Raw genomic sequence first — 27,786 nt, forward strand, 5'->3', positions numbered from 1 at the left:
CACACACAGGATGCAGAGACACGGGGGTTTTATTATATAGGATTTCATTTTACAGCCTACTGTCAGTATTACGGTGGTCATAGCACAGAAAGTTACTGCTCCTTTCCACTTCAGTAGTTGTCTCTTGAGATCTGGCAGTTCAGGAAGATTGACAGACCCATCTTAAACACAGCTTGGTTTGCTATAGAGAAAAACAGGTTGATTTCAAATCTGCATTAGGTTCGGCATTCTCAGTCTTGATGTCTATTCAGCTTCTTGTGTATTGTTCAGCTAAATTGTATTTCTGACTGCTTAGTATTTGGCACTATAGAGCTGGGCCAGGCGTTCTGCTTTGAGGCATCAACTTATCATATTAATTGCATTTTTTCCACCCAGTGCTTTATAAGTTATCCCTTGTATAAGTTGAAAGCCTGTTTTTTACTAAAAGACTTTCTGCACACATTTTAATCCTCTTATTTTTTGCCTCATGTGAGATATAAAATCCCATGAGAGCTATAACAACTAATAGTGCAATTAATGGCTCTGATATATTTGGAGATCTAGAAGAAATGGGGAGTTAATTGTACATAGCCAGGACACCCTCAAGAGCTCTGAAGATGACCTGTGTCTCAGAGGGTACAGCTACTCACTGAGATAATCATTGCAGACACATTTGTACTTACTGTAATAAAAAGATCAAAGTGCCTAGGGGTCTATGGACACAGCACAACTGTCAGAAAAGGATGTCACAAGTTTATTCAATGACATGATTCTGAGCACACAATTCATTCTTAACTACTCTAAGACCGCTCCACGCAAGTGGGCGTGGCCACAGGACCGCCTAACGCCAATTGGCAACAGGTCCTAGAGCTGGCTACTGAAGGAGATCGCGTGCAGGCTGCGTGCACATCTCCTTCTTGGGGGGGGGGGGGGGGGGGGGGCGGAGCTCCACCCTGTCTTCAGTCTCCAAGTGGCTATCGCCGCTCGGGAGACTGTTAGACAGCGTGATTGCCATCTATTTACACAGTACAGCGATGCGATACGCAGCAGCGATGTACTGGGAACAGCCGTGTGACACTGCTGTCTCCCTGGGTGACAAGAGAGCCATCGGCTCTCATAGGCATAAGCCTATGACAGCTGATCGCCATGATTGGCTGGCAGGGGGTGGGCGGAATAGTGGGAAAAAGAAATAGATTTATTTAATAAAAATAATGACAATACATATTTACAAAAAAAACAAACAACTGGGGGGCGATCAGATCCCACCAACAGAGAGCTCTGTTGATGGGGAGGAAAGGGGGGGGGGGGAATCACTCGTGTGCTGTGTTTGCGGCCCTGCAGCTTGGCCGTAAAGCTGCAGTGGCCAATTATGAAAAAAAACAGCCTGGTCTTTAGGGGGGTCTTCAAGTGGTTAAAACCCCATTCACAATGTGGGTAATAAACCATGATTAAGTATTGCCACAATCCACAATAGTCTTTTAATGAAAATAAATAACCCACGTAAAGAACATCCCAGACTGAATGTCACCATTAATGTTCAGGGAAGGCTGTCCATGGTTAAAGGACAACTATCAAAGTTAGCTAAAATTCTAAAAGCTAAATATATTTCCAGTAATTACTAGCAAATAGCAATATAAGGCTTTTTTTTATCTTTTCATTTGTGTGAAGAACAAAGACAGAGAGTTCTCACTGTGGGCATTACTATGGAGGACTGTCTCCAGCACATGCAGCATACAGAAAAAAACTTCACTGGCTGTAATACTGTAAGTAAAATGAGTTCAGAATGATAGAAAGCAGAAAGAATACCTTCAAATAGTGTGTAAATAATCATCAGCTGCAGCTGTGTGCCTGATCCTGTCTCACTCTCTCTGTCTCAGCAGTGTAAAGTAAACAGTTTACAGCCAGGGAGAAGTGTAACCTAGTAAACCATTTTTTTCCACACAGGTTGTGCTGAGAGACCTCTGAAAAACATTCTAGTGTTGCTGGCTAAAAGCTGTGGGGTTTACAGAAAAAACTGTTTCTTAGATATTTGTTTTTTAATAATGCAATCAGTATGTGAAATAGTAAAGTGCTAATGCAACATTGAGGCTTTGTTCACATCTAAAAATCGAAATTGCTGACGAGCAACTTTTTGTTCATTTTTATTCTCTTCTCTCGACGCTTACCTGCACGCTTCGATTTTGTGTAAAGCGCTTTTCAAAGCGTTTTTGCAGAGCGATTTGTTTTTCACTTCTGAACTTGGAAATTAATAAATACAATGTATTTATTCATGAAAGCGGGAACGCAATAACCGCACAAATCGATTTTGTGAGAGTTTTGCGCTTTTCCTATACTTTCCATTGCAGCAAAATCGCTCTAAAAATGGTACAGGCAGCGCTTTGCTGAGCGGATCGGAAACAAATGGCGCAGATGTGAACTCTCTCATAGGGAATCATTGCACATGCGCTTTCAGGGCGATTTTGCAAATTGCCGGCGCTTAAAAAATATCGAAAATGCCCTAGGTGCGAACAAACCATAAAAAAACAATTTCTAACACAACTTTGTAAACCTAATTCATAAGTGTAATAAGAAATTGACAAAATAACAAATACAGTGAGAAGTGCGTACGTACAAAAAGGGCGCCCGGACAAAAAGGGCGCGGGGTGTAAACTCTAAATAATAATTAATCATTAATAGGGTTTATAAAAATAGTGTGCTATATTTCGTTTACAAATAATGTTTAACAAAATTATAAATCATTAAATAATGTTTATGAAATCGGACATTGTGAAAACGTTAATCTTCTCTGTTTCTAAAGTTAAACTTATAATTACGTTATTAAAATAATATATGTTTAATTGTTATAATTCTATATTATTGTGAATAACCTTCATTTACGGTTTGTTCTTATAATAAAATCTGAAAATATTCTTTATAACGATGATATAAATATAACTACGTTCATAATAAGTGTTGTAAAACATTAGTAATTATTACTAAAATTTTACTAAAACTATACCTAAGCCTACTCTTACACAGAACCCTCCCTGTACCTATCCCTAACCCCTAGACCCCCCTGTTGGTGCCTAAACCTAAGACCCCCCTGGTGGTGCCTAAACCTAAGACCCCCCTGTTGGTGCCTAAACCTAAGACCCCCCTGTTGGTGCCTAAACCTAAGACCCCCCCTGTTGGTGCCTAAGTAACCCTCCCTGTACCTACCCCTAACCCCTAGACCCCCCTGTTGGTGCCTAAACCTAAGACCCCCCTGTTGGTGCCTAAACCTAAGACCCCCCCTGTTGGTGCCTAAACCTAAGACCCCCCTGTTGGTGCCTAAACCTAAGATCCCCCTGTTGGTGCCTAAACCTAAGACCCTCCTGTTGGTGCCTAAGTAACCCTCCCTGTACCTACCCCTAACCCCTAGACCCCCTGTTGGTGCCTAAACCTAAGACCCCCCTGTTGGAGCCTAAACCTAAGACCCCCCTGTTGGTGCCTAAACCTAAGACCCCCCTGTTGGTGCCTAAACCTAAGACCCCCCTGTTGGTGCCTAAACCTAAGACCCCCCCTGTTGGGGCCTAAACCTAAGACCCCCCTGTTGGGGCCTAAACCTAAGACCCCCCTGTTGGGGCCTAAACCTAAGACCCCCCTGTTGGTGCCTAAACCTAAGACCCCCCTGTTGGTGCCTAAACCTAAGACCCCCCAGTTGGTGCCTAAACCTAAGACCCCCCCTGTTGGGGCCTAAACCTAAGACCCCCCTGTTGGGGCCTAAACCTAAGACCCCCCTGTTGGGGCCTAAACCTAAGACCCCCCTGTTGGGGCCTAAACCTAAGACCCCCCCTGTTGGTGCCTAAGTAACCCTCCCTGTACCTACCCCTAACCCCTAGACCCCCCTGTTGGTGCCTAAACCTAAGACCCCCCTGTTGGTGCCTAAACCTAAGACCCCCCTGTTGGTGCCTAAACCTAAGACCCCCCAGTTGGTGCCTAAACCTAAGACCCCCCCTGTTGGGGCCTAAACCTAAGACCCCCCTGTTGGTGCCTAAACCTAAGACCCCCCTGTTGGTGCCTAAACCTAAGATCCCCCTGGTGGTGCCTAAACCTAAGACCCCCCTGTTGGTGCCTAAACCTAAGACCCCCCTGGTGGTGCCTAAACCTAAGACCCCCCTTTATTATGTGGATAATAATGTTTTACTAATTGTGGATGCAAGAAATATTTTGCAATTTACGTTACGTACTGATCGCTTTATTTTGTGAATAATAATGTTTTACAAACAGTAAGGGATAAAACTTTCAATAATGTTTTAATTAGTTAAATGAGATATATATGTTTAGTATTTTTATAAACGTTATTCGGCACGGGGGCATTTTATAAACGTAAATCACCACAAGCACACTTATAAATCATTAAAAATCTCCTGGCGCCGTTTGTAAACGTTATTTATGTCCTGAGCCCTTTTTTCCTGCTCGGCGCCCATTAAACGTTATTTATTATGAGAGTGAATGGCGGCGCCCTTTTTGTCCACTAGCGGCCTGCGCCCTTTTTTCCCGCTTCCGTGAGAAGTACCAATAGTGCAATTAGCAATGTATGATGCTGGGACAGCTACTAGTGTAAAGTGCATGGAGAGAGAGCATACGTCACCCAGGAAAAGTAGCAGAAAGAGGCAAGTGTACAGAAGCTAGTGAAATGGAGGAGAAGGTAGATCTGCAGAGACTTCTCCACTGGTTCCACAGCAGTCATACCGCTTTGTCAACAGGGGATCTACAGTACTGCCTGCAAGGTTTATCCACATAAAGACTCCAGTGTTAAACCCCCCCTAAAGACCAGGCCATTTTTCAATAAATTGGCCACTGCAGCTTTAAGGCCTCGCTGCAGGGCTGCACATGTCCGCACACACGTGATTCCCACCTCCCTTTTCTCCCCACCAACAGAGCTTTCTGTTGGTGGGTGGGGTCTGATCGCCACCCCTCCCCCCAATGTTTATGTATTTTTTGGCAAATATTTATTTTATTATTTTCATAATAAAAATGTATATTTTTTTATTTATTTTACATGCCCCCCTCCCTCCCTCCGTCAGCCAATCACTGTGATCGGCTGTCGTAGGCTTCAGCTTTTGACAGCGGATCACCCCCGAGCCTCTGGAGGGGACAGCCATGTCACACAGCTGTCCCCAGTACAGTGCTGCCTTAGATCGCAGCGCTGTACGGAGCGGAGATGTGCACGCATCAGGGCACGCGATCTCCTGCAAAAGAGTCCCGCAGGACCTTACGCCAAACGGCATTAGGCGGTCCTGGGGCTGCTGCCACGTCCATGCCCATCTGCGAGATGCGGTCGGCAAGTAGTTAAGTATCATGCTTCAATTGAGTTCTGTGGCATGGCGTAATGATGTCCCATCACAGTAATATAATGCTGGAATGCAGAAGTGGGGAACCTAAGTGTGCTAAGACACAATGGCCTTGATTCATGACGCTGCGTTGCTATAGCAGTGCAAGTTCCTTGACAGCAGTGCGACCTAAATCCAGGGCTGCGAGGTCATGCAGCATAGCGGGCCTTCCTTAGTTATGCGTGCTGCTTACATAGCAACATGCTATGCGCGGTAATTAACATAGTAGAAGCCGTGCTAGTGAACGATCTCGGCTGCAATACTTTACAGCAGTGGCTGGCATTTAAAGAAGAGCACATTGCTATGTAAGCAGTGTGCGTAACTAAGGAAGGCACACTATGCTGCACGACCGCATCTAGCATGCAGTCCTGGATTTAGGTCGTGCTACTATCATGGAGCTCGCGCTCTATGGAGCAGCGCAGCTTCATGAATCAAGGCCAATGCAGCCCACCAATTAGCATATCTATATTGGCACATTCCAGCAAACTTTTGCATATAATAAATGCACACACTACGGCCTCTTTCATAGTTGAGGTATATAATACATATACACACTGCAGGCATATAATTGTACAAGACATCAATTCCAGTCCATATGTAGATCAAAAAATCCATGATTTTTTTTTAACAGAGAATTCATCAAAAATCCATAATGCTATTATCACTATATTTGCCAAGTATATCAGGGTCAATAGTGGGAAAATGTCAACAAAGTTCTTTTTAAAATAGATTTTGTAGCTTTTGAGAAAATTGATCACATTTCTGCATTTCTGAAGGAGCTGCGTTACCCAGAACTGCTGATGGCTGGTGGCCTATTCAAAGGCTGTACAGAAGACATGAGGAGGAGGAGCCAGGTTCATCACCAGTATCTGTATTTCTTCTGTTACAGGTACTCACCACATACATCACTGATTGGGAGCACACTGGGGGGGGGGGGGGGCTCTGCTTAATTGTTTTTGTTTGTTTGTATTCTTTTTTTTGGGGGGGGGGACTCTGCAGCATGACAAAAAGGAGGGTGAATTTGCCTAACTTTGTTGATATACAAGGGAGTCATTGTACCCAATTGTGTTTTTCTGGAGGGGGGTATGGGAGATGGGAGGTGATACTGCTTAGTTGTGTATGGGGCAGTGAGTTGACATGCAGAATTATTCTGCAACACAACTGACCACTCTAAACAGGGCCCAAGGTTAGGTTCACACTTGTCCATGCAGAAAACCAGCAGTTCTGCTATAAGTGTTTTTTGCATTTTTCCTGCGTTTGCATTTTTCTATGTGCGTCTTTTACATTTTTCATGTGTTTCCGTTTTTTTTAATCAATATTCATATTTAACTAGTAAAAATAAATAATTTTCAAATTAGTTTTTACCTTATTTGGACAAAGCCACATGCGAAACAAATGCATTTTTTTACCATAGGAAAGCATTGCATGCAGAACACATGGTTCTGTATACAGTATGCAGAAAGAATGAACTTGTTGAGCATCTAAAAATGCATTGACAGAAACATACCAATGCAATTTTTGTGCAGCCTATAAATTCATCATCATTATGTGCATTTTTGCCTGCATTTTCTAAAACATATGTGATTCAAATAAGTGTGACCCTGGCCTTAGTGTTTTGGAGTTTTACTGATTATAGAAAGATGTGATGGTATAATTAAAGAACCACCTGTAATATTGCTATTTTCAAAAACAACAATTTCGTCATAAATACAGAGATGTTAGGGAAAAGCATTTTTTAATGGAACTTTTGCAGCTCATGCATTTTTAATAGGCAAGCTTACCTTCACTTGAAGCCATAATCCTGTGCTTCCAATCTGCAACACAGTCTTCAGGGGTTTACATGCATGAATACCTTTTATAGAAATTGTCTCATTAATATGTTTGTTATAATGCAATTTACAGTACCAGAGAAGCACAGATTTTTGTTATCACCATTATTTCACATGCATTTACCTTTAATTAGTTTATTCATTCTTGCTACCTGTCAGGACTTGTGTAAACACAGTATTCTCAGTCATATGTTACTGCTAATGACAAAAATACATTTAATGAAATATCAAACATGTTTTGATGTTTACAATGAGATAAAAAACAAGCGGTACACCTTATGTAGGAGCGTGCTATTTTTGAAATGTTTATACATAAGAAATCCATTAGCATTTATGAAGGAAGCATACTGTTGGAACAGCACATAATATTTACGAACTCATTTTCCTAGCAAAACTATAATAATAAAAATTGTAAAGATTGTTCCAAATTTATCATTATTGAAGGTTCACCCAAAAGTGATATTTGATTCTGGTGGGGTTTGGAAAAAAATACAGATGTTGGTATATTCTTGCTGATTCATTATTGTTCATTGCCCAGTTTTTATAAATAATTTTTTGATCAAAAATTGGAACAGTTATAAATAGGTTTTCCCCACATTGCATTTTGAGTAAAATATATGAGTAAAACTTGAAACCTCATATGAGCTAAGAATCAGGCTTTAACTCAATGTCCAAATATATTACAGGACAACTGAGGCAGGGTAAAAAAAAAGTTGATTTTTACTTACCTGGGGTTTCTTCCAGCCCCTTGTAGCTTTTGAGGTCCTTCGGTGTCCTCCTGGTCCTCTCCGTTGTTCCGCTGTCACCCCAACTAAAGTACGCAGCTGACTGAGCCACGCACTGCGGCACATGCCCAATTCTAGCTAGGTGCCTCTTCGATTGTAATCCTGTGGTCAGGAGTACTCTATGCATGCAGTTACAAGTCTTTCCTTGTATCTGCCGGATCCTTGACTTTATTTGGGGTGACGGTGGCAAAACAGAGGGGACCTTGAGGAACTTCAAAGACAAAAGGGAAGGGGGGGGGGGGTCTGGAAGATACTCCAAATAAGTAAAAGTCTACTTTTTCCCTTTCCCAGGTTTTCTTTAATATTTATGTTTAGACTGCAAAATAGGGTCAGTTTAAGTCCAGTGTTGTCATGGTGTTCAGACCGAGTCATACTGAGTCTGTCACATCTCAGAAAAGTTCTCTATGCTGTCTGACTCAAGCATCTCTTCTTTTACCCCCCAATGTTGTTGACCAGTGATCATATTTATCACAACTTGTTGGAATAAGGCCGGTGCCTTCCACTAGGGAGCTGTATTGTTGTACACAGTTGAAGCCTAGTATTGGCAGATGAGCTCTGATAAGCTGGAAACAGCAGAGAAGCCATTGCCAGAGTTCTAATGTAAGAAACAGGAGTCGTGGCCAGGATAAAGGACAGACTGCACACCACTGCTCCATGGAAAATAGGCTTGGTAGGTAAGATATGAAGGGCAGTGCTGTATTAGTGACCATGAGTTCTGCACTTTTTTTTGTTTTGGTTTAGTTTTTTTTTTTTTTACTTTTAGCCTTTAGTTGGGCTAATTAGCTACATTTTCTCCAAAGCCTCTTTGAATGTTTGATTAGGCTTGAAGGGAACCGGAAGTGTGAAAAATGTGGAGGCTGCCATGTTCATTTCATTTTAACTGCTTCAGTCTTTAGGGTTATTGTCACCTTTAGAGATGTTGTGGATATCAAATTTCCCATTCGCAAACGTCGAACTCAAACTTCCGGGAAAGTTTGAGGCTGCGCAAACCGAACCACATTAGACTTCAAAGGGAAGGCAAATTTGGAAACCTACAAAGATTGTTTCTGGCCATAAAAGTGATGGAAAACTTGTTTCAAAGGGTCTAACACCTGGATAGGGGCGTGCCAACATGCCAGAGGGGGATCCATGGCAAAAGTCCCACCAAAAATTATGGAGTTGACGTAGAGTTGGGTTTTAATCCCTAAAGGGCAGAAATCACAGTACATTCCTACATTGGAGGAATAAAGGGCTGCTTTTAAATGTCCAGAGTGATAATGTAAGAGTTATGCCCGCTTCACACTGACAGACCAAATACCGCATTTACCGAGATTGAGCGCTAACAGGTCTGTACGGCCCTTAGGTGTGTATGTGTGTGTATGTGGTGCTGCATGTGCACTCAACTGAACGGAACAGTGTTGCTACACATTTCACCAGACAGGCAGGCTTAGTGTACAGCCTAATACATTTTTTTGGGCCTATTTGTGAACGCCAACATGCTAACTAGTTACGCGACCATGCAGCCATGCGAGATTGGGCGGTAACAGGTGTGTAAGGCCCTTAGGTGTGTGGGTGCTGCATGCACGCTCAACTGAATGGACCAGCTTGGGCGTTATTTATAAAAAAAACCTGTGTTTTAGAAAAAAAAGTTCATGTCATTTACAATTTTTTTTTTGTTATTAATTTAGTGCGTGCTGCAATGCTTAAAGGAATACTATCAATTCACATATTTTTTTCAATTGACACAGGAATTGTTTGGGAAGTGCTGCTAAGTACTGGTGTATACATTTTAGTAGCAACTTCTTTGTTTACTGTTAGCAAGATACATTCAAACTTTACTGACGCCAAAACTGACGGCTGACTGAGCCATGAGGAGAGGGGAAATTCCATCACACTTGATCAGTGAACTCTATGTGTAGCTCTGTGTGTGACAGAGAAGAGAGCTCCCAACAGCTGCAGCTCCTGTGTCCTGTGTTTCTGACTGACCTGTCTGAACAGATCAGAGGAAATATAACTAATTGTCACAGCTTTTTCATACTGTTTTTGCTTTCAGAGTTTGATATGTTTGATATTTGCTTTCTGTAGTTTGATATGCAACTCTGGCTGTGCATTGAAGCAGACACCCCTTCTGCAATTGATTTGTCCCAATATAGATAAATCCTACCCTCAATAAATTACAGCTTTTGCCTCTGATATTTAACATGAAAAGTAGGAAAATGTTTGCACAGCTACTTAGACATTATTTGCACACTGTCATTTTAGAACACTTGGGTATCGATAGTATTCCTTTAAGTGAACGGACCAGCATATGCAACAGTTCAAACACAATACACTGATAATAACAGATGCCCTGGAGCACCAGTGGTAAAACTGTGCTTGTGTGTTATGTGGCACACAATTCAATATCACTAGAAGTGGGCACAGGTGTTGGTCAGTGCCAGTTGGCTCTGTCTGTGTACTATCAGACAGACACTGAGAATATGCAACAGTTAAAACACAATAATGTGATAACAGATGCCCTGGATATATACCAATATTGTGCTTGTGTCTATTGTGACGCACAATTATAGTGGGCACTGGGCACAACGATGGGTGCCTGTGGGCTGTGGAGTGATGCACACACACAAAAAGCAGAAGGATGAAGTAGCCCTCAGAAGGTCTGATTGGGATGCTTTAACAAGTATGTCAGCGAGGATCAAAATAAACAAACCTAGCTAACGCTTTCCCTATCTCCAGCAAGCTCTGTCCCTTCCACTCACTTTTCCAGCCGAAGACAGACTGAAACATGGCGGGAACTGTAGCCTTTTTACAGGTGGCGGGAAGGTTGTTCGTTAGGGAGTGCAGGCTGATTGGCTGCCATTTGCCTGCTAACTGTGATGTAAGGGGTCAAAGTTCAGCCCAATGATGATGTATGGGGGCGGGTCAAATAGCGACATGTGCTCGCAGCGAGAACGAATAACCGATCTTCTCCGAATAGTGCTCACCAGCGAAGTGTTCTGGCTATCTCTAGTCACCTTATGAATCCGAGCAATTTTTACATTTCAGCACTCCTCCCATTCATTTGCTAATAACTTTATCACTACTTCTCACTTCTATATATTGTTTTTCCCCATAAATTAGGCTTTTTAGAGGTGAGGCTTTTTTAGTAACTACTTTATTATCTATGCATTTTAAAGGGAAAAATAAAGAACTCCCCAACAGAAAAACATTTCTGTTTTCAACCACAATCATTTTAAAATAAACAATGCAGATAGATAAAACCCACTCATTTTATTTGCCTATTTGTCCTAACTATCCCAACATTTAAAATTATTTTCCTAGTGTAATGTATGGGTATAATATATTATTTGGAAATAAAGGTCTATTTTTTTTCAATGCTGTGTTTTTCTCATTGTACCCTACCAAAAAGCCCCTACTTGAAAAAATAACAGTAATCAGACTCATCTATAGTAATGTGCTTTTCTCGCATATAGACCTTCCTAAAAACATCATTAACTGCTGTAGTTTCCCACAAGAGGCCAGAACAAATCACCAGCACCTTCTGATTCCTGACAATTGGACCTGTGTAGCTAAACTAAAATAAAATGTTAAATATTGCAAACTCTTAGGGGTCAGTCACCTGTGTCCTAGGCTTTTCAGTATGTGAAGTCCTGGCATGCATGAGTCTGAATTTGCAATTTTTTTTTGTAGAATATATTTTTGGTATATATTTTATATAAATAAAGGTAATTTACATGAAAAATGAGTACATATTGTTTCGGCACCGCTCAGTTCGGCACGGTGAGAGACGAATGATGGCTCTTCCTGCTGCCCCTAAACTCCGAGGCAGCGTTAAATACTATTCCCCTTATGAGTTGTTGCAACTCAAAGGGAAATTGTAACGATTGTGGAATTCTCTCCGTGATCAGCGCACAAGACTTGCGCTGACACTGCGGAAATCCTCCACAAGCGTATAATTTGCGGGAACCCAGCGAAAGGTGCAATGCACCTGTAGAGGGAAATTCCTGTCGACAGGGGGAGCTGTGGAGTGCAGAGGAACAGCTCCTCTGCCCTGCCACACACGCCAGACAGGAATTGTACGAAGGGAAGAAACGCAGGGCAAGATAGCCCTGAAAGAGAGAGATCAAAGCAACAGAGGGTATGTGTGTTCACCAAACTAGTCGCCACCCTGCGACGATGAACACACAACCAGGAAGGCAAAGCGAGAAGGCAATCGTCGGAGATGGCGATTGCTAACAGCGACACAAGACCGAATAAGCACAGATGAGGAATGTATGTTTGTCCACCAATCTAGCCGCCACCTGCGACGGTGGACACACAACAGAAGAAACCAAGTGAGAACGCAATCGCAAGAGAAGCGATTGCGGAAGAGAATGAGCACAGGGACAGATTGTATGTGTGTGCACCAAACTAGTCGCCAACCCGCAATGGTGCATACACAACAGCAGATATGAAGTAGGAACGCAATCGCGAGAGAGGCGATTGCCAGAGGTGACACAAGGCTACAGCAAGGCAGAACACGAGAGTAGCAAAGGCACAGCAAATCATACAAAGAGAAGATAAGGAAAATAACAAACGCTAGCTAAACGCGAACACCGCACTCATTCGCAACAGTGCACGCATTTATGCGTGGTCCCCGCGTGATAAGCACAACAGAGACAAGCACGCCTAACTAACCACCGTCAGACAAACATGAAACAGAGGACGCGAGCACTTGCTTAACGGTTACCTCACCGAGCCTCCAGCAAGCGTTCGTGGCAGACAAGACAGACACACGAAAACAGGAACGAGCGAGAGATAGGATCCACAGCACTAGCAAAAGAAGCTAGTGTGATCCAGGAAGACAGAACAGAAGGATCCACAGCACTAGCACAAGAGACTAGTGCGATCCAAGTACAGCAAGAGAGTAGCAGACCAGAAGGATCCACAGCACTAGCGCAAGAGGCTAGTGCGATCCAGGAAAACAGATCAGAAGGGGCTACCAGTAACAACCGCTGTTCCGGTTAGCACCCAGACATACAGAACGATTTCCTGTCGACCACCGCTGGGACAGGACAATCGCAACAGACAAAACAGATATGCAATCCTAATTGCACTAGGGAAACTGCCTAGTGCAGTTCCAGGAATTACTCTAGGCTAATCTTCAATCAAAGAGCAAGGCTGACACTCCAGGCGAGTGTTACACAGGAACTAACCCTTATGACCAGTCAAGGACTCTGGGAAACATAGCTCTTTATACTGCCAGTCATCAAAGGAGGCAGGTAAGGGATTTGCATAACGAGTGTATGCAAATTCCTCAGCAGCAGAACAGACCAGAAACTTGTAATGGAAAAACAGGTCTCTCTTGCAGAGACCTGCAGCCCACAGACTAGAGGAATGGTCAAACAGCTGTCTGCCAGTGCATCCAGCTGAGCGGATCATTACAGTACCCCCCCCCCCTCTAGGGTCGGATTCCAGACAAGCCTCTAGACTGATAGTAACAAAAGACTCTAACTGAAGACTCATGAAGGTCGGGGCAGCCCGACAAGGCCCAATTTCAGAGTCAGTCCATACGAAACCGACCTCATCGGAAGCAAACGCCACCGAAACATGCCCATCAGTACTACCAGTCTCAGTATAACACCCATCAGGACTGTGAACGCCAGAGAAGAAGCCATCGACACCCTCCAGACAAAACCCACCACCTTCCAGGGAGCGTCCGAAAATACCAAACCTGCCACAATACCTGTTCGAAGTGTCCCTTACAACACAAAAGCCACTGTTGATCTTATCCAGGGTACCAAGCAAAATTTCTCCCGGAATATCCCAGAACCTTTTGAAGCTCCACAGAGATCCCAAGAGGGCAGAACAATCACCAGGCTCACATGGAGAACTATCAAGAACCCCTATGGAACCAATGACAATTCCGGATTCAGAATTACGAGGACACCCATCAAGATCAGGACTTTCAGGGACCACTTCTGGGCATGCAAGCAGGCAGGCCATATCAGAGCATGTCTCCACCGAGTAAGCATCTGAGCATGCTGGTAACCGAGGCACACTTGGGCTTTCTGGGTCACAGAGCACATTGGGGTACACCAGCACAGGAGAAACCTCAGAACATGTCGGGGAACTGCTAACCTCAGAGTCCGATACGACAGGACCAAAACCAGTACCGGGCAGAGAATCATCATGAGCAGTGGTCTCAAGCACTGGACTTTCAAAAAAAAACTCGGACTCAGGCTTAGAAGTCTCAGTGACTGTAATGGTATCTGACAAAAACTCATCATTGACTACGCATAACTGAAGCTCCACAAGAGCTGCAGAAGTAGTCAGCATGGCAGGAATGCCTACTGAAGTGAGCAATACTTCAGAAGGAGTTGGGGAGCCAGAGGCATCTCCTATAAGTTCTGCACCCTTTGGGAGGAACTCGGAGACCTCCAGAACATCAAACAAAACCTCAGGAACATCATTTTTCAAGTTTTCTAAGAAGGATTCTGAACTATCCATGTTACAGGGCAAAACTGGAACTTTATTTTGTGGACAGGGCAGATGTCCCAGGGAAGGTTCCACCATAAACTGAGACTGAATTTCATCATCATGAGCGGAACGTACAGAAATATTTACTGGAACAGACACTGACTCCCTAACTTCAATCTCACTGCACCCAGAATTCTGCGTAGCACTCAAACCAGCTTGCAACTCCAAAACTGCAGAAAAACAGGTGAGTATAGTGGCAATACCCAGACGAGCCTCTAGGGACACTGCAGGAGACTCTAAACAAGGCCATCTTAACTCATCCAGTGTACAGAGTGCAGAATCAGCATTTTCCTCAGAACAAGAAAGGGACTCACAAATGTCAGTGTGAGTGGAGATCATGTTTTCATTCATGGTACAGGGCAGATTTAGAGAAAGCTTCTCTGGGCAAAGCAAAGAAGCTTCAGCATCAGATTCGCAAAACCAAAGCGCTGTCTCACTCTTAGATGCGGCTAACAATGTCAAATCCGAGGAGTCAGAACGCAAAACTTGCGAATCAAAAATCACTTTAGGTTGTGAAACTGACGCTTCCATAGCGCAAACCTCCGCGATCTGCGGGGCAGACTGTAAGGCGTTCAGGACCGAAACACTGGAGCAACTGTCACCAGGCATCGGGCCCTTACAGGTGTGAACATGGTGAGACAAAGACGCATTTGCAGTAGAAATAGCGACATCATCAGGAAAAACTTTATTAGACATATTAATTTTACTTTTGATGCTACATAGTTTAGGAATTTTCCCCATAGCAGGATCACAGATGGAAGATCTTAAAGATTTGTCTCTAAATGAAAAGGGGTTCCACACATCCTTGAGAAAACTGGCACATCCATGCCGATCGCAATCTGCAGGAACATCCGAGAAACAGGCATCAGATCGCACAGATTCAAACTGCACGCAGTCAGGCGAGAATCCTCCAGGAAAGGTGGGGGGAAAGGCTGCGCATCCCTAAACACATGCTGCAATTGAATGGTTAATCGCATAGGCATACACCGCCTCTGCCAGACTGAAAAATGCATGCCCTGCATCCAAGACAAGTGCTAACATTTATTAAACTAGGAGGTACTTTAGCTTCCAATATCGTTTGCATGCAAAGTATATTATACTAGACACTTGCGCCACAGTGAGGCAGACCTCCGGGCAAGTGACCTAACCTAAATTTTAAAACCTCGGGAGCAGCTAAGCAGAAAAAAATGTGTAACTTACATTTGGTAGAACAGCGAGGAGAATGCCAGCGCATACCACTAAGGCTGCATCTGAAATGACCACCAGCTCAGTGTGTAGCACCTATATAGACTCTCCACACACTTTGCATTCAATTCAGATGCAAATCATATGCAAATCTGCTACTACTTATCATGCAAACAGGAAACTCAGGAGGAGGGGCTGGGAGCAGCTAACCTGACAGTTACATAGTTACAAAGTTAAGGAAAGGTGGGGGGAAAGGCTGCGCATCCCTAAACACATGCTGCAATTGAATGGTTAATCGCATAGGCATACACCGCCTCTGCCAGACTGAAAAATGCATGCCCTGCATCCAAGACAAGTGCTAACATTTATTAAACTAGGAGGTACTTTAGCTTCCAATATGGTTTGCATGCAAAGTATATTATACTAGACATTTGCGCCACGGTGAGGCAGACCTCCGGGCAAGTGACCTAACCTAAATTTAAAACCTCGGGAGCAGCTAAGCAGAAAAAAATGTGTAACTTACATTTGGTAGAACAGCGAGGAGAACGCCAGCGCATACCACTAAGGCTGCATCTGAAATGACCACCAGCTCAGTGTGTAGCATATTGGAAGCTAAAGTACCTCCTAGTTTAATAAATGTTAGCACTTGTCTTGGATGCAGGGCATGCATTTTTCAGTCTGGCAGAGGCGGTGTATGCCTATGCGATTAACCATTCAATTGCAGCATGTGTTTAGGTATGCGCAGCCTTTCCCCCCACCTTTCCTTAACTTTGTAACTATGTAACTGTCAGGTTAGCTGCTCCCAGCCCCTCCTCCTGAGTTTCCTGTTTGCATGATAAGTAGTAGCAGATTTGCATATGATTTGCATCTGAATTGAATGCAAAGTGTGTGGAGAGTCTATATAGGTGCTACACACTGAGCTGGTGGTCATTTCAGATGCAGCCTTAGTGGTATGCGCTGGCGTTCTCCTCGAGAATCCTCCAGGATTCGCACAGGAATCAACCACAGTGGCACACCCACTCATTTCAGATCGCACAATGTCAAGACTCACATGCTTTACCCCAGAAAGTCAGGAACAATCATCCGACAACGATGTCTCTTTATTGGAATCAATTGGTTGGTGTGTGTCCAACTCATCCAAAATCGTCTGCCACACACACATCACTGGATCCACAAAACACCTGTCACACTCATCGGAATCAATCAAAAGGTAGATAGAATCGAGACAATCATTCAAGACATCTTCGCTTTTTGCGATGTAAAAATCGCAAAAGGCTTTCCAATCAAAATCAAATTCCTCCAGCAAGGCCCTAATATCCCAGGAAGCAAATGGGGGCTCAAATAACCCTGTATCTAAGTAGCTTTCATATGGGTTGGGGTCAGGTACATGCATAGACTTTCTTACTCCTTTATGTAACGATCGGTGGGCGCAGAGAGTATCTGATTACCGGTGATCTGCAGTATCACCGGAAATACAGATATATACCAGATTATAAGTGAACTGCAGTCTCACCGATAATCTGATATACAAACTAACCTCTGATCACCCGAGTAGAGTGTAGTGTTTGGTGTAACTGTAACACTAAGAGGACAAGGCCTCAATGCAGTAAGGAGTACTGCACAGATTCCTTCCGCAGACCTGAGCTCTCCAAGACGGGAGGAGTCAGACTGATAGTAGGAAGGGATATCTGAAAGTGACCCTCAGGAGGAAGGATCGCTAACAGAGCGAGGAACCGCCTCTAACGGTAAGGTCGGTTCTCGAGGTCGGACAAGCCAGGTCGTACACACACGGACAGATAAAGTACAGGATCAGGAGGCAAAGTCAGAGTCAAAGTACAGGCAGGGTTCAGCAACGGGGTATCAGAAATATCGGGGTACAAAATCAGGAGGCAGAAGCAGAGTCAAGGAACGAGCCGGGGTTCGGCAACAGAGTATCAGAAATATCGAGGTGCAAGATCAGAGTTCAGGAGGATAGTCGAGGCAGGCAAAAGTCATAACATATAATCACAATCAAACTAGTACTTTAGCTATCAAATATCTAGCTAAGTGTAGGATTACAGCTCCAGCTGGTCCCGGCACACTTCAGGATCTGACTACGGATCTGGGTGCTCCCACGTATGTGATCGCACGCCAGACCAAGAGCAAGTGAACAACCAGCAGTATATATACTCTAGGACCTTTCCAGGACCTCCCTAATTGCTGGTCCAATGGGAGCAGTGGAATTTGTCAGCTGACCCAGCTGGTCAGCCGACACCCTTCTAACTGCTATTTAAACTCTGCCTCTGTGCTCGCGCGCGTGTAAGTCTGAATCTTGGTGGACTATCAGTCCCAGCCACACCAGTACTGTTTTGCAATGTATCTAATGCGGGGGTCGCCTCTGATGTGGATTCCGCCGTTACCAATGCGGATTCCGCCGCACTGCCCATGCGGCATGCGGCGTTTTTTCCGCGTTGTGACGCCATGCTGGACGCGGAAACAGCCGCCTCACCTCGAGAGACGGCGGCTTTTCCGCGTTTCCTCACAGTACCCCCCTCCCGAGGAGTGGACTCCGGACAACTCCCACCAGGCTTCTCGGGATGTACAGCATGAAATTCCTTCACTAACTCGTCCGCATGCATGCGGTTCCTAGGTACCCATTGCCTCTCCTCAATCCCGTACCCCTTCCAATGTACGAGGTACTGTACCGAGTTCTGTACAGTACGTGAATCTATGATCTTCTCCACTTCGTACTCGGGTTGGGCATCCACCAACACGGGAGGAGGAGGAGTAGGACCTACCTGGACTGCTGGTTTAAGAAGGGACACGTGGAAGGACCTCACCCCCCGCATGCTGGTGGGAAGGTCAATGGAATAAGTAACATTATTAATCTTCTTGGTCACGGAAAATGGGCCCACAAACCTGGGACCCAGTTTGGCAGATGGCTGCTTCAGGGTCAAGTGACGTGTGGACACCCAGACTAGATCCCCTGGCCGAAACTTCCATTCCACGGACCGTCTCTTATCTGCTTGACCCTTCTGACTCTGGAACGCCTTCTGTAAATTCCCCTTAACAATTCCCCAATTGTCCCTGAGTGATCTCTGCCAATTTTCCAGTGCTGGAAATGGAGACGAGACAACTGGAAAAGGGGAAAATTTGGGTGACCTCCCTGTTACAATCTGAAATGGGGAAAACCCAGACGAGGAATTCTTTAAATTATTTTGAGCGAATTCCGCGAAGGGCAAAAATTTCACCCAGTCACTCTGCGCCTCAGAAACGTAGCATCTCAGAAATTGCTCCAGGGATTGGTTAATGCGTTCTGTCTGCCCATTGGTCTGTGGGTGGTAGCCTGACGAGAAAGACAATTTCATGCCCATTTGGTGGCAAAATGCCCTCCAGAATCCAGACACAAACTGGACTCCCCTATCAGACACGATGTCTTCCGGAATGCCATGCAGCCGGAAGATGTGAATGATAAACAATTCAGCCAGTTCTTGAGCCGAGGGGAGTCCTTTCAGGGGCACAAAATGGGCCATTTTGCTAAACCGATCGACTACCACCCAAATGACCGACATGCCTTCAGACCTGGGCAATTCCCCCACAAAATCCATGGACAAGTGGGTCCATGGCTCACTCGGGGTGGGCAAAGGCTGCAACCTTCCTACAGATGCCAGCCGGGAGGGCTTACTCCGGGCGCACACCGCACACTCCCTAACATACTCCTTGCAATCTGTTGCCAAGGAAGGCCACCAAGCACACCTGGCAATCAGATCCTGCGTTCTGGCAGCTCCAGGATGACCAGCATTCTTATGGGCGTGAAAGAGTTGCAGAACCTGTAACCGGAATGGTAGTGGTATGAACAAGACCCCTTCGGGTTTCCCTTCAGGAACCTCCTGCTGAAAGGGACCCAAGATCTCTGTCCACTCTTCCCAAGACTCCGTGGCGGCTAACACCAGTTTCTGCGGAATGATGGATTCAGGAGTGTGAGGCTGTGCTGTCTCAGGTTCGAAACACCTGGAGAGGGCATCTGCCTTGATGTTTTTGCTACCTGGAGTGTATGTGATTATAAACCTGAATCTCGTAAAAAACAAGGACCACCGGGCCTGACGAGGACTAAGCCTCTTAGCCCCCTCGATGTACTCCAAGTTCTTGTGGTCGGTGTAAACAGTGATCGTGTGCTCTGCCCCCTCCAACCAGTGGCGCCACTCCTCAAATGCCAATTTAATGGCCAGGAGCTCTCTGTTGCCTATATCGTAGTTTCTCTCCGCCGGAGAGAACCTACGGGAAAAGTACGCACAGGGGTGTAGTCTTCCCTGTAACCCTGATCGCTGAGACAGCACAGCCCCTACCCCGACCTCCGAGGCATCGACCTCAACAATGAACGGATAAGCGGTGTCGACGTGTCTCAGGATTGGTGCGGAACAAAACAATTTTTTCAGACTAGAAAATGCATTCTGAGCCTCCGGAGACCAGTGGGTAGTATCTGCCCCCTTTTTTGTGAGACTGGTAAGGGGTGCAATGATCGTGGAGTACCCTTTTATAAACCTCCTATAATAATTTGCAAAACCCAGGAATCTCTGGAGGGCTTTCAGACCCACAGGTTGCGGCCATTCTAGGACAGCTGTGACTTTAGCAGGGTCCATTGACAGACCTGAGGTAGAAATCACATACCCCAGAAACGTGACGGATGTCACCTCAAAAATACACTTTTCTAACTTGGCGTAGAGTCTATTCTGTCTTAATTTGTTTAGGACAAATTTCACATGGACCCTGTGTTCAAGGAGGTTATTGGAATAAATTAATATATCATCGAGGTATACCAGTACGAATTTACCCAATACCTCCCGGAATACCTCATTGATTAGTTCCTGGAAGACGGCGGGCGCATTGCACAACCCGAAGGGCATCACTAAGTATTCGTAATGCCCGTCGGGTGTGTTAAAGGCCGTCTTCCATTCATCGCCCCTTCTAATGCGGATTAGGTTGTATGCCCCCCTCAGATCTAACTTAGAAAAGATCTTTGCAGTAGTGACCTGCGTGAATAGGTCGTCTATCAATGGTAACGGATAGCGATTCTTCACCGTGATTTTATTGAGACCTCGGTAGTCGATACAAGGTCGAAGACCCCCGTCTTTTTTCTTAACGAAAAAGAAACCGGCCCCAGCAGGTGACCGAGAGGGCCGAATAAACCCCTTGGCCAGGTTGTCACGAATGTACTCCTGCATGGCCAACTTCTCGGGACCGGACAAGTTATACAGGTGACCCCTAGGGGGCATACAACCAGCACGGAGATCAATGGGGCAATCGAACGGGCGATGAGGAGGTAATTGATCAGCAGACTTGGGACAAAAGACATCAGAAAAATCGGAATACACCTCGGGAACACCCTCCACGTACACCTTGGTCTGACCCAATGTCACCTTTCCTAGACACTGTTGGTGACAACGATCAGACCATCTGGTTACCTGACCCGTGGCCCAGTCGATTTGTGGAGAGTGGGCCTGTAACCAAGGCATACCTAAGATAATAGTGGAGGTTGACATGTTCAAAACGAAAAACTGTAGCTGTTCCCCATGCAATACCCCTATCGTGACCCTCACCTGCGGAGTCTGAGACAGGGGACGATCCCGTTGCAGCGGGGAATCGTCTACTGCCGTGACCTGAATGGGGGGACTTACTGGAGTGAGAGGAATACCCAACTCCCGAGCAAATTCAAGGTTCATAAAATTGGCCGCTGAGCCAGAGTCAATAAAAGCTTCAGTGTCCACAGACTTATCCTCCCACGTAATAGTACAGGGGAGAAGTAACTTCTTCTCTTTTTGGGGTGAGAATGAAGTGCCTAGGGTGTCACCCCCCACTACTCCTAGGCAGACCCGTTTCCCGACTTGTTAGGGCAGTTTCGCACCCTGTGCCCTGCTTCTGCACAATACAGGCACAGTTGTTCTGTTATTCTCTGCCTACGTTCCACCTGGGTCAATCTTGATCGACCAATTTGCATGGGTTCGGGTGGTGGTGAGGCTGGAGAGGGTGACACCGGTGGAGATGCCGTTACTGCGGGCGTACCAGAAGGTGCCACATACGAAGTCACCCTGACCCGGTGACTGCCCCTAGTCTGCCTCTGATGGCGTAGTCGACGATCGACTCTGATGGCCGATGATATGGCCTCATCGACTGTTGCGGGCTCGGGTAAGGTTAGCATCAAATCAGAGACCTCCTCCGACAACCCAGATAGAAAATAATCCATCAGAGCAAAATTGTCGAATCTGGCGGTAACAGACCACCTACGAAATTCTGCTGCGTAATCCTCGACCGACCCTCTGCCTTGCCGCAAAAGTTTGAGCTTCCGCTCTGAAGTTGCCGCAAGGTCAGGGTCGTCGTATATTACGGCCATAGCCTTAAAAAATTCCTCGACTGAGGTCAGAGCTAAACTAGTGGGGGACAGGTTGTATGCCCAGGACTGGGAATCACCAGTTAACAGTGTTTTAATGAAAATGACCCGTTGGGTCTCAGTCCCCGAGGATCGGGGTCTTAACTCGAAGTATGACAACACTCTACTCTTGAAATTCCGGAAGTCAGACTTGTGGCCGGAAAATTTATCAGGTACAGGCATACGTATGTCATCACTAGGAGGGGATCGCACTGAATCAACTGACGTCTGGAGGGTTTGCACAGAGCCTGAAAGGGCATCAATCAAAGCTTTGTGCTGGCCCAGTGCTTGATGAAGGTTATCCACCGAAGTGGCAAGCATACCCAGACGACCAGTGTTTGCGTCCATTTTGTTTTTTGGTCTGGCGTTCTGTAACGATCGGTGGGCGCAGAGAGTATCTGATTACCGGTGATCTGCAGTATCACCGGAAATACAGATATATACCAGATTATAAGTGAACTGCAGTCTCACCGATAATCTGATATACAAACTAACCTCTGATCACCCGAGTAGAGTGTAGTGTTTGGTGTAACTGTAACACTAAGAGGACAAGGCCTCAATGCAGTAAGGAGTACTGCACAGATTCCTTCCGCAGACCTGAGCTCTCCAAGACGGGAGGAGTCAGACTGATAGTAGGAAGGGATATCTGAAAGTGACCCTCAGGAGGAAGGATCGCTAACAGAGCGAGGAACCGCCTCTAACGGTAAGGTCGGTTCTCGAGGTCGGACAAGCCAGGTCGTACACACACGGACAGATAAAGTACAGGATCAGGAGGCAAAGTCAGAGTCAAAGTACAGGCAGGGTTCAGCAACGGGGTATCAGAAATATCGGGGTACAAAATCAGGAGGCAGAAGCAGAGTCAAGGAACGAGCCGGGGTTCGGCAACAGAGTATCAGAAATATCGAGGTGCAAGATCAGAGTTCAGGAGGATAGTCGAGGCAGGCAAAAGTCATAACATATAATCACAATCAAACTAGTACTTTAGCTATCAAATATCTAGCTAAGTGTAGGATTACAGCTCCAGCTGGTCCCGGCACACTTCAGGATCTGACTACGGATCTGGGTGCTCCCACGTATGTGATCGCACGCCAGACCAAGAGCAAGTGAACAACCAGCAGTATATATACTCTAGGACCTTTCCAGGACCTCCCTAATTGCTGGTCCAATGGGAGCAGTGGAATTTGTCAGCTGACCCAGCTGGTCAGCCGACACCCTTCTAACTGCTATTTAAACTCTGCCTCTGTGCTCGCGCGCGTGTAAGTCTGAATCTTGGTGGACTATCAGTCCCAGCCACACCAGTACTGTTTTGCAATGTATCTAATGCGGGGGTCGCCTCTGATGTGGATTCCGCCGTTACCAATGCGGATTCCGCCGCACTGCCCATGCGGCATGCGGCGTTTTTTCCGCGTTGTGACGCCATGCTGGACGCGGAAACAGCCGCCTCACCTCGAGAGACGGCGGCTTTTCCGCGTTTCCTCACACTTTAATATAGAAAATGATTCTGCCTATTAAAGGATCCACAAAAGCTTTGGATTGGGGTAAAAAACCCGGAGACTGAACAACATCATTGTAAACATCAATAGGGAGTGTTGTATTCCGATGCTTGCATTTTTTAGTTTTTCCCTTTTTAGCAACTTTGCAAGTCTGCTGTTTAGAACCTGAAGTGGCAAGAGAAACATTGAACTGATTATCATACGGAATGGTTTTGCATGGAAGGGAAAGATCAGCTGACTTATCAGCAGCTACACATTCAATCAGAGCAGGTGGTAAGCCAGGCAGTTTAAACCAGTGAGAGAATATCACTGCAAGAAACTGATACAGATTATCATTCCAAGAATTGTTTTTTAGCACATCATATGCCCAGGTGAACAAATCGCCTTTTAAGAGCACATAGGCAAACTGAAGAGCCGACGTGGACGGATCAGTAATCTAAAAGGTGGGATTCAGGCAAAACCTCACACATTCAGAGAGAAATTCTGCTTTGGTCTCTGAGTTTAGCCTTTTAAAGCTCTTAAAGACACAGGACCCATACTCGACCAAATCGTACAAATCGGAAATTCCCTCTACACTGGGAATTTCGGTTTGGCTGGTCATACTGTAAAGATTGTGGAATTCTCTCCGTGATCAGCGCACAAGACGTGCGCTGACACTGCGGAAATCCTCCACAAGCGTATAATTTGCGGGAACCCAGCAAAAGGTTCAATGCACCTGTAGAGGGAAATTCCTGTCTACAGGGGGAGCTGTGGAGTGCAGAGGAACAGCTCCTCTGCCCTGCCACACACGCCAGACAGGAATTGTCTGAAGGGAAGAAACGCAGGGCAAGATAGCCCTGAAAGAGAGAGATCAAAGCGACAGAGGGTATGTGTGTTCACCAAACTAGTCGCCACCCTGCGACGATGAACACACAACCAGGAAGGCAAAGCGAGAAGGCAATCGCCGGAGATGGCGATTGCTAACAGCGACACAAGACCGAATAAGCACAGATGAGGAATGCATGTTTGTCCACCAATCTAGCCGCCACCTGCGACGGTGGACACACAACAGAAGAAACCAAGTGAGAACGCAAGAGAAGCGATTGCGGAAGAGAATGAGCACAGGGACAGATTGTATGTGTGTGCACCAAACTAGTCGCCAACCCGCGACGGTGCATACACAACAGCAGATATGAAGTAGGAACGCAATCGCGAGAGAGGCGATTGCCAGAGGTGACACAAGGCTACAGCAAGGCAGAACTCGAGAGTAGCAAAGGCACAGCAAATCATACAAAGAGAAGATAAGGAAAATAACAAACGCTAGCTAAACGCGAACACCGCACTCATTCACAACAGTGCACGCGTTTATGCGCGGTCCCCGCGTGATAAGCACAACAGAGACAAGCACGCCTAACTAACCACCGTCAGACAAACATGAAACAGAGGACGCGAGCGCTTGCTTAACGGTTACCTCACCGAGCCTCCAGCAAGCGTTCGTGGCAGACAAGACAGACACACGAAAACAGGAACAAGCGAGAGATAGGATCCACAGCACTAGCGAAAGAGGCTAGTGGGATCCAGGAAGACAGAACAGAAGGATCCACAGCACTAGCGCAAGAGACTAGTGCGATCCAAGTACAGCAAGAGAGTAGCAGACCAGAAGGATCCACAGCACTAGCGCAAGAGGCTAGTGTGATCCAGGAAAACAGATCAGAAGGGGCTACCAGTAACAACCGCTGTTCCGGTTAGCACCCAGACATACAGAACGATTTCCTGTCGACCACCGCTGGGACAGGACAATTGCAACAGACAAACAAAACAGATATGCAATCCTAATTGCACTAGGGAAACTGCCTAGTGCAGTTCCAGGAATTACTCTAGGCTAATCTTCAAACAAAGAGCAAGGCTGACACTCCAGGCGAGTGTTACACAGGAACTAACCCTTATGACCAGCCAAGGACTCTGGGAAACATAGCTCTTTATACTGCCAGTCATCAAAGGAGGCAGGTAAGGGATTTGCATAACGAGTGTATGCAAATTCCTCAGCAGCAGAACAGACCAGAAACTTGTAATGGAAAAACAGGTCTCTCTTGCAGAGACCTGCAGCCCACAGACTAGATGAATGGTCAAACAGCTGTCTGCCGGTGCATCCAGCTGAGCGGATCATTACAGAAATGTAATTCGGGGTCTGGCAGCCGCCAGAGCTCCGAATTACCACTATGCTGGGCGCCCAGCTTCAGGGCTCAATGCCACACGCCAAAATTACTTGCCATCCAAAGTTTAAAGGCAGAAAAATGGCAAAACGCAAATTGCATATGTACACACAAAAATGTGATGTCATTGAAGTACGTTACATGTGCTGCAATCACGGTTTTGGAAAACCGCTCACGATTTCTAGCAGCGTTGACCCCGCCTCACTCACAGTAGGTTTTGTCTTGCAATCTCATTTTGAAATATGAAAAATGTATTGGCACAAATTGTTTATACAATTTCCATAGACAGCTTCCCAAACAGCACTAAGGTTTTTTTCTTTTTACAAATGCCAGCCCTTCTCACTTCAGAAAGGTGGCTTTGAGAGAAATCATTTAAGAGAAATAATTTATCCCAGAACAGCCAGCTTACATCCTATCCATTCAACATCTGAAAGATTTACAGAAAAATGGAACTCCACAAGGTACTGTATAAGCAGACACTCCAACCTGGAATCACAAGAGGTACAAATTATGCTTGCTTTAAATCCCCATGACTGTTTATTAAGCTGAATAACCATACTGCCTAAACCACAGGTATATGACAAGTGTAAATTGCACATGCCCCATTTAACATTGCTGATCTAGTAATCAGACACAGGCAAGCATATCCTTTAAATTGGCCTTGCCTTTGAACAAGGTGTCAAAGGCTGTCTTTCTTATGGCTACACTTGAGTTCACAGACCTTCTTAGACAAGCAGGCTATGAGCTCTTGATGTTTGATGTTTGCTGTCAGAGGTACTGGCTTATCATTTGTGTCATGCTGCTCATGTCTGATGAGGAGTGAGAAGTCGCCACCAAGCAAGGTGCACGATGTTTGCTGTATGGGAATAAAGAAAAAACAAATCATCTTGTGCTTTTTCCCTCATAAGCTAGGCAGTTTAAATGGACTAAGCTAATAAAGGAAGTAGCTCCTTTCAGCAGAATAAGTAAGCATTGCAGTCTGCAGAACATAGAATGTACTGTATTACTATATAATTTGGAGAATTTTTTGGGGTTTTAGCATTTCCATCAAAATCAATTTCCATAATTAGCTTCACAGTCATTCTCAGGCTTTTCCTTGGTGTCACAGGAAGAGAGCAGCACATCTGTTATCTTTCACAGCCATATTGAAGTTACAATCCAAGAAATGCCCTAAAATGACAACAAAGGCATCATGCAGATCACATCTTCTAAACTGCACTTTTAAAGCTGAATTACAAAAGCGGGAGGGAGACCTAGCTTCACTATATCTCCACATAACAACTTATTCTGGAATTACTTCATAAACAGAATACTAATGAGATACAGCACATACTTGTAAATGTAAATACAGATAACAAAAAAATGTAATTTAAAATTAAAGCCGAACTGTATGAAATAAAAACACATATTTGGCACTATAGTATTCTTTAGACAAATAGAAAATATTTGTTAAGACTCATTTTACATTTCTGCTTCAGAACAAAAAAGGGCCTTTATTTTTATGTTTTCCTTCTATTTTTGTTATATATATATATATATATATATATATATATATATATATTAATATATATAATGTGTGTGTGTGTGTGCATGTACTGTATATTCGAGATTAAGTGATTGGCTAGGCAAGGGGTGGCGTCGGAAGTCTGAATCCAGCACACTTGCAAGGACTTAGACGATCGATGGTCTGGGTGTACAGAAATGTAAAAAGTGTTAAAAGCTTGGGCTTGAATTTGTTTATTTGTGATAGCATACGAAATGCTGACAATATCTGAATGGCTTTTATTATAATCTACGTCCGCATTAGTGTTCTAAATGTTCATAGTGTCATAAGCTACGCAAAGCATGGGATTATCTTCTAAGTGCTGCAATTTATTGTATCTATGCTATTTTTTTATATTGACAGAATCAGCACTCTGCCCTTGGACTCTGAAGATTACAGGTCATGTGATTTTCAATGACCGAAGCCAGAGTGAGGAATACTCTAGTTTGTGAGAGGGCTGGAGAAGAGAAAACTCAGGAGAAAGTTGGCATCATCATTCAAGAAATGTTTGTCCTATTAGTTCAT

The 27,786-nt window shown here is 45.0% G+C and overlaps 1 long non-coding RNA gene across 1 annotated transcript; it reads left to right on the plus strand.

Annotated features, from left to right (window-relative positions):
• Window positions 1–27,786, plus strand: LOC137546322 (uncharacterized). The gene is made up of 3 exons (XR_011026239.1): window positions 1–197; window positions 6,110–6,222; window positions 27,625–27,786. It is a non-coding gene; the product is annotated as an uncharacterized lncRNA (long non-coding RNA).

The sequence above is a fragment of the Hyperolius riggenbachi genome, chromosome 2 (genome assembly GCF_040937935.1).
Source record: "Hyperolius riggenbachi isolate aHypRig1 chromosome 2, aHypRig1.pri, whole genome shotgun sequence".
Classification (NCBI taxonomy): domain Eukaryota; kingdom Metazoa; phylum Chordata; class Amphibia; order Anura; family Hyperoliidae; genus Hyperolius; species Hyperolius riggenbachi.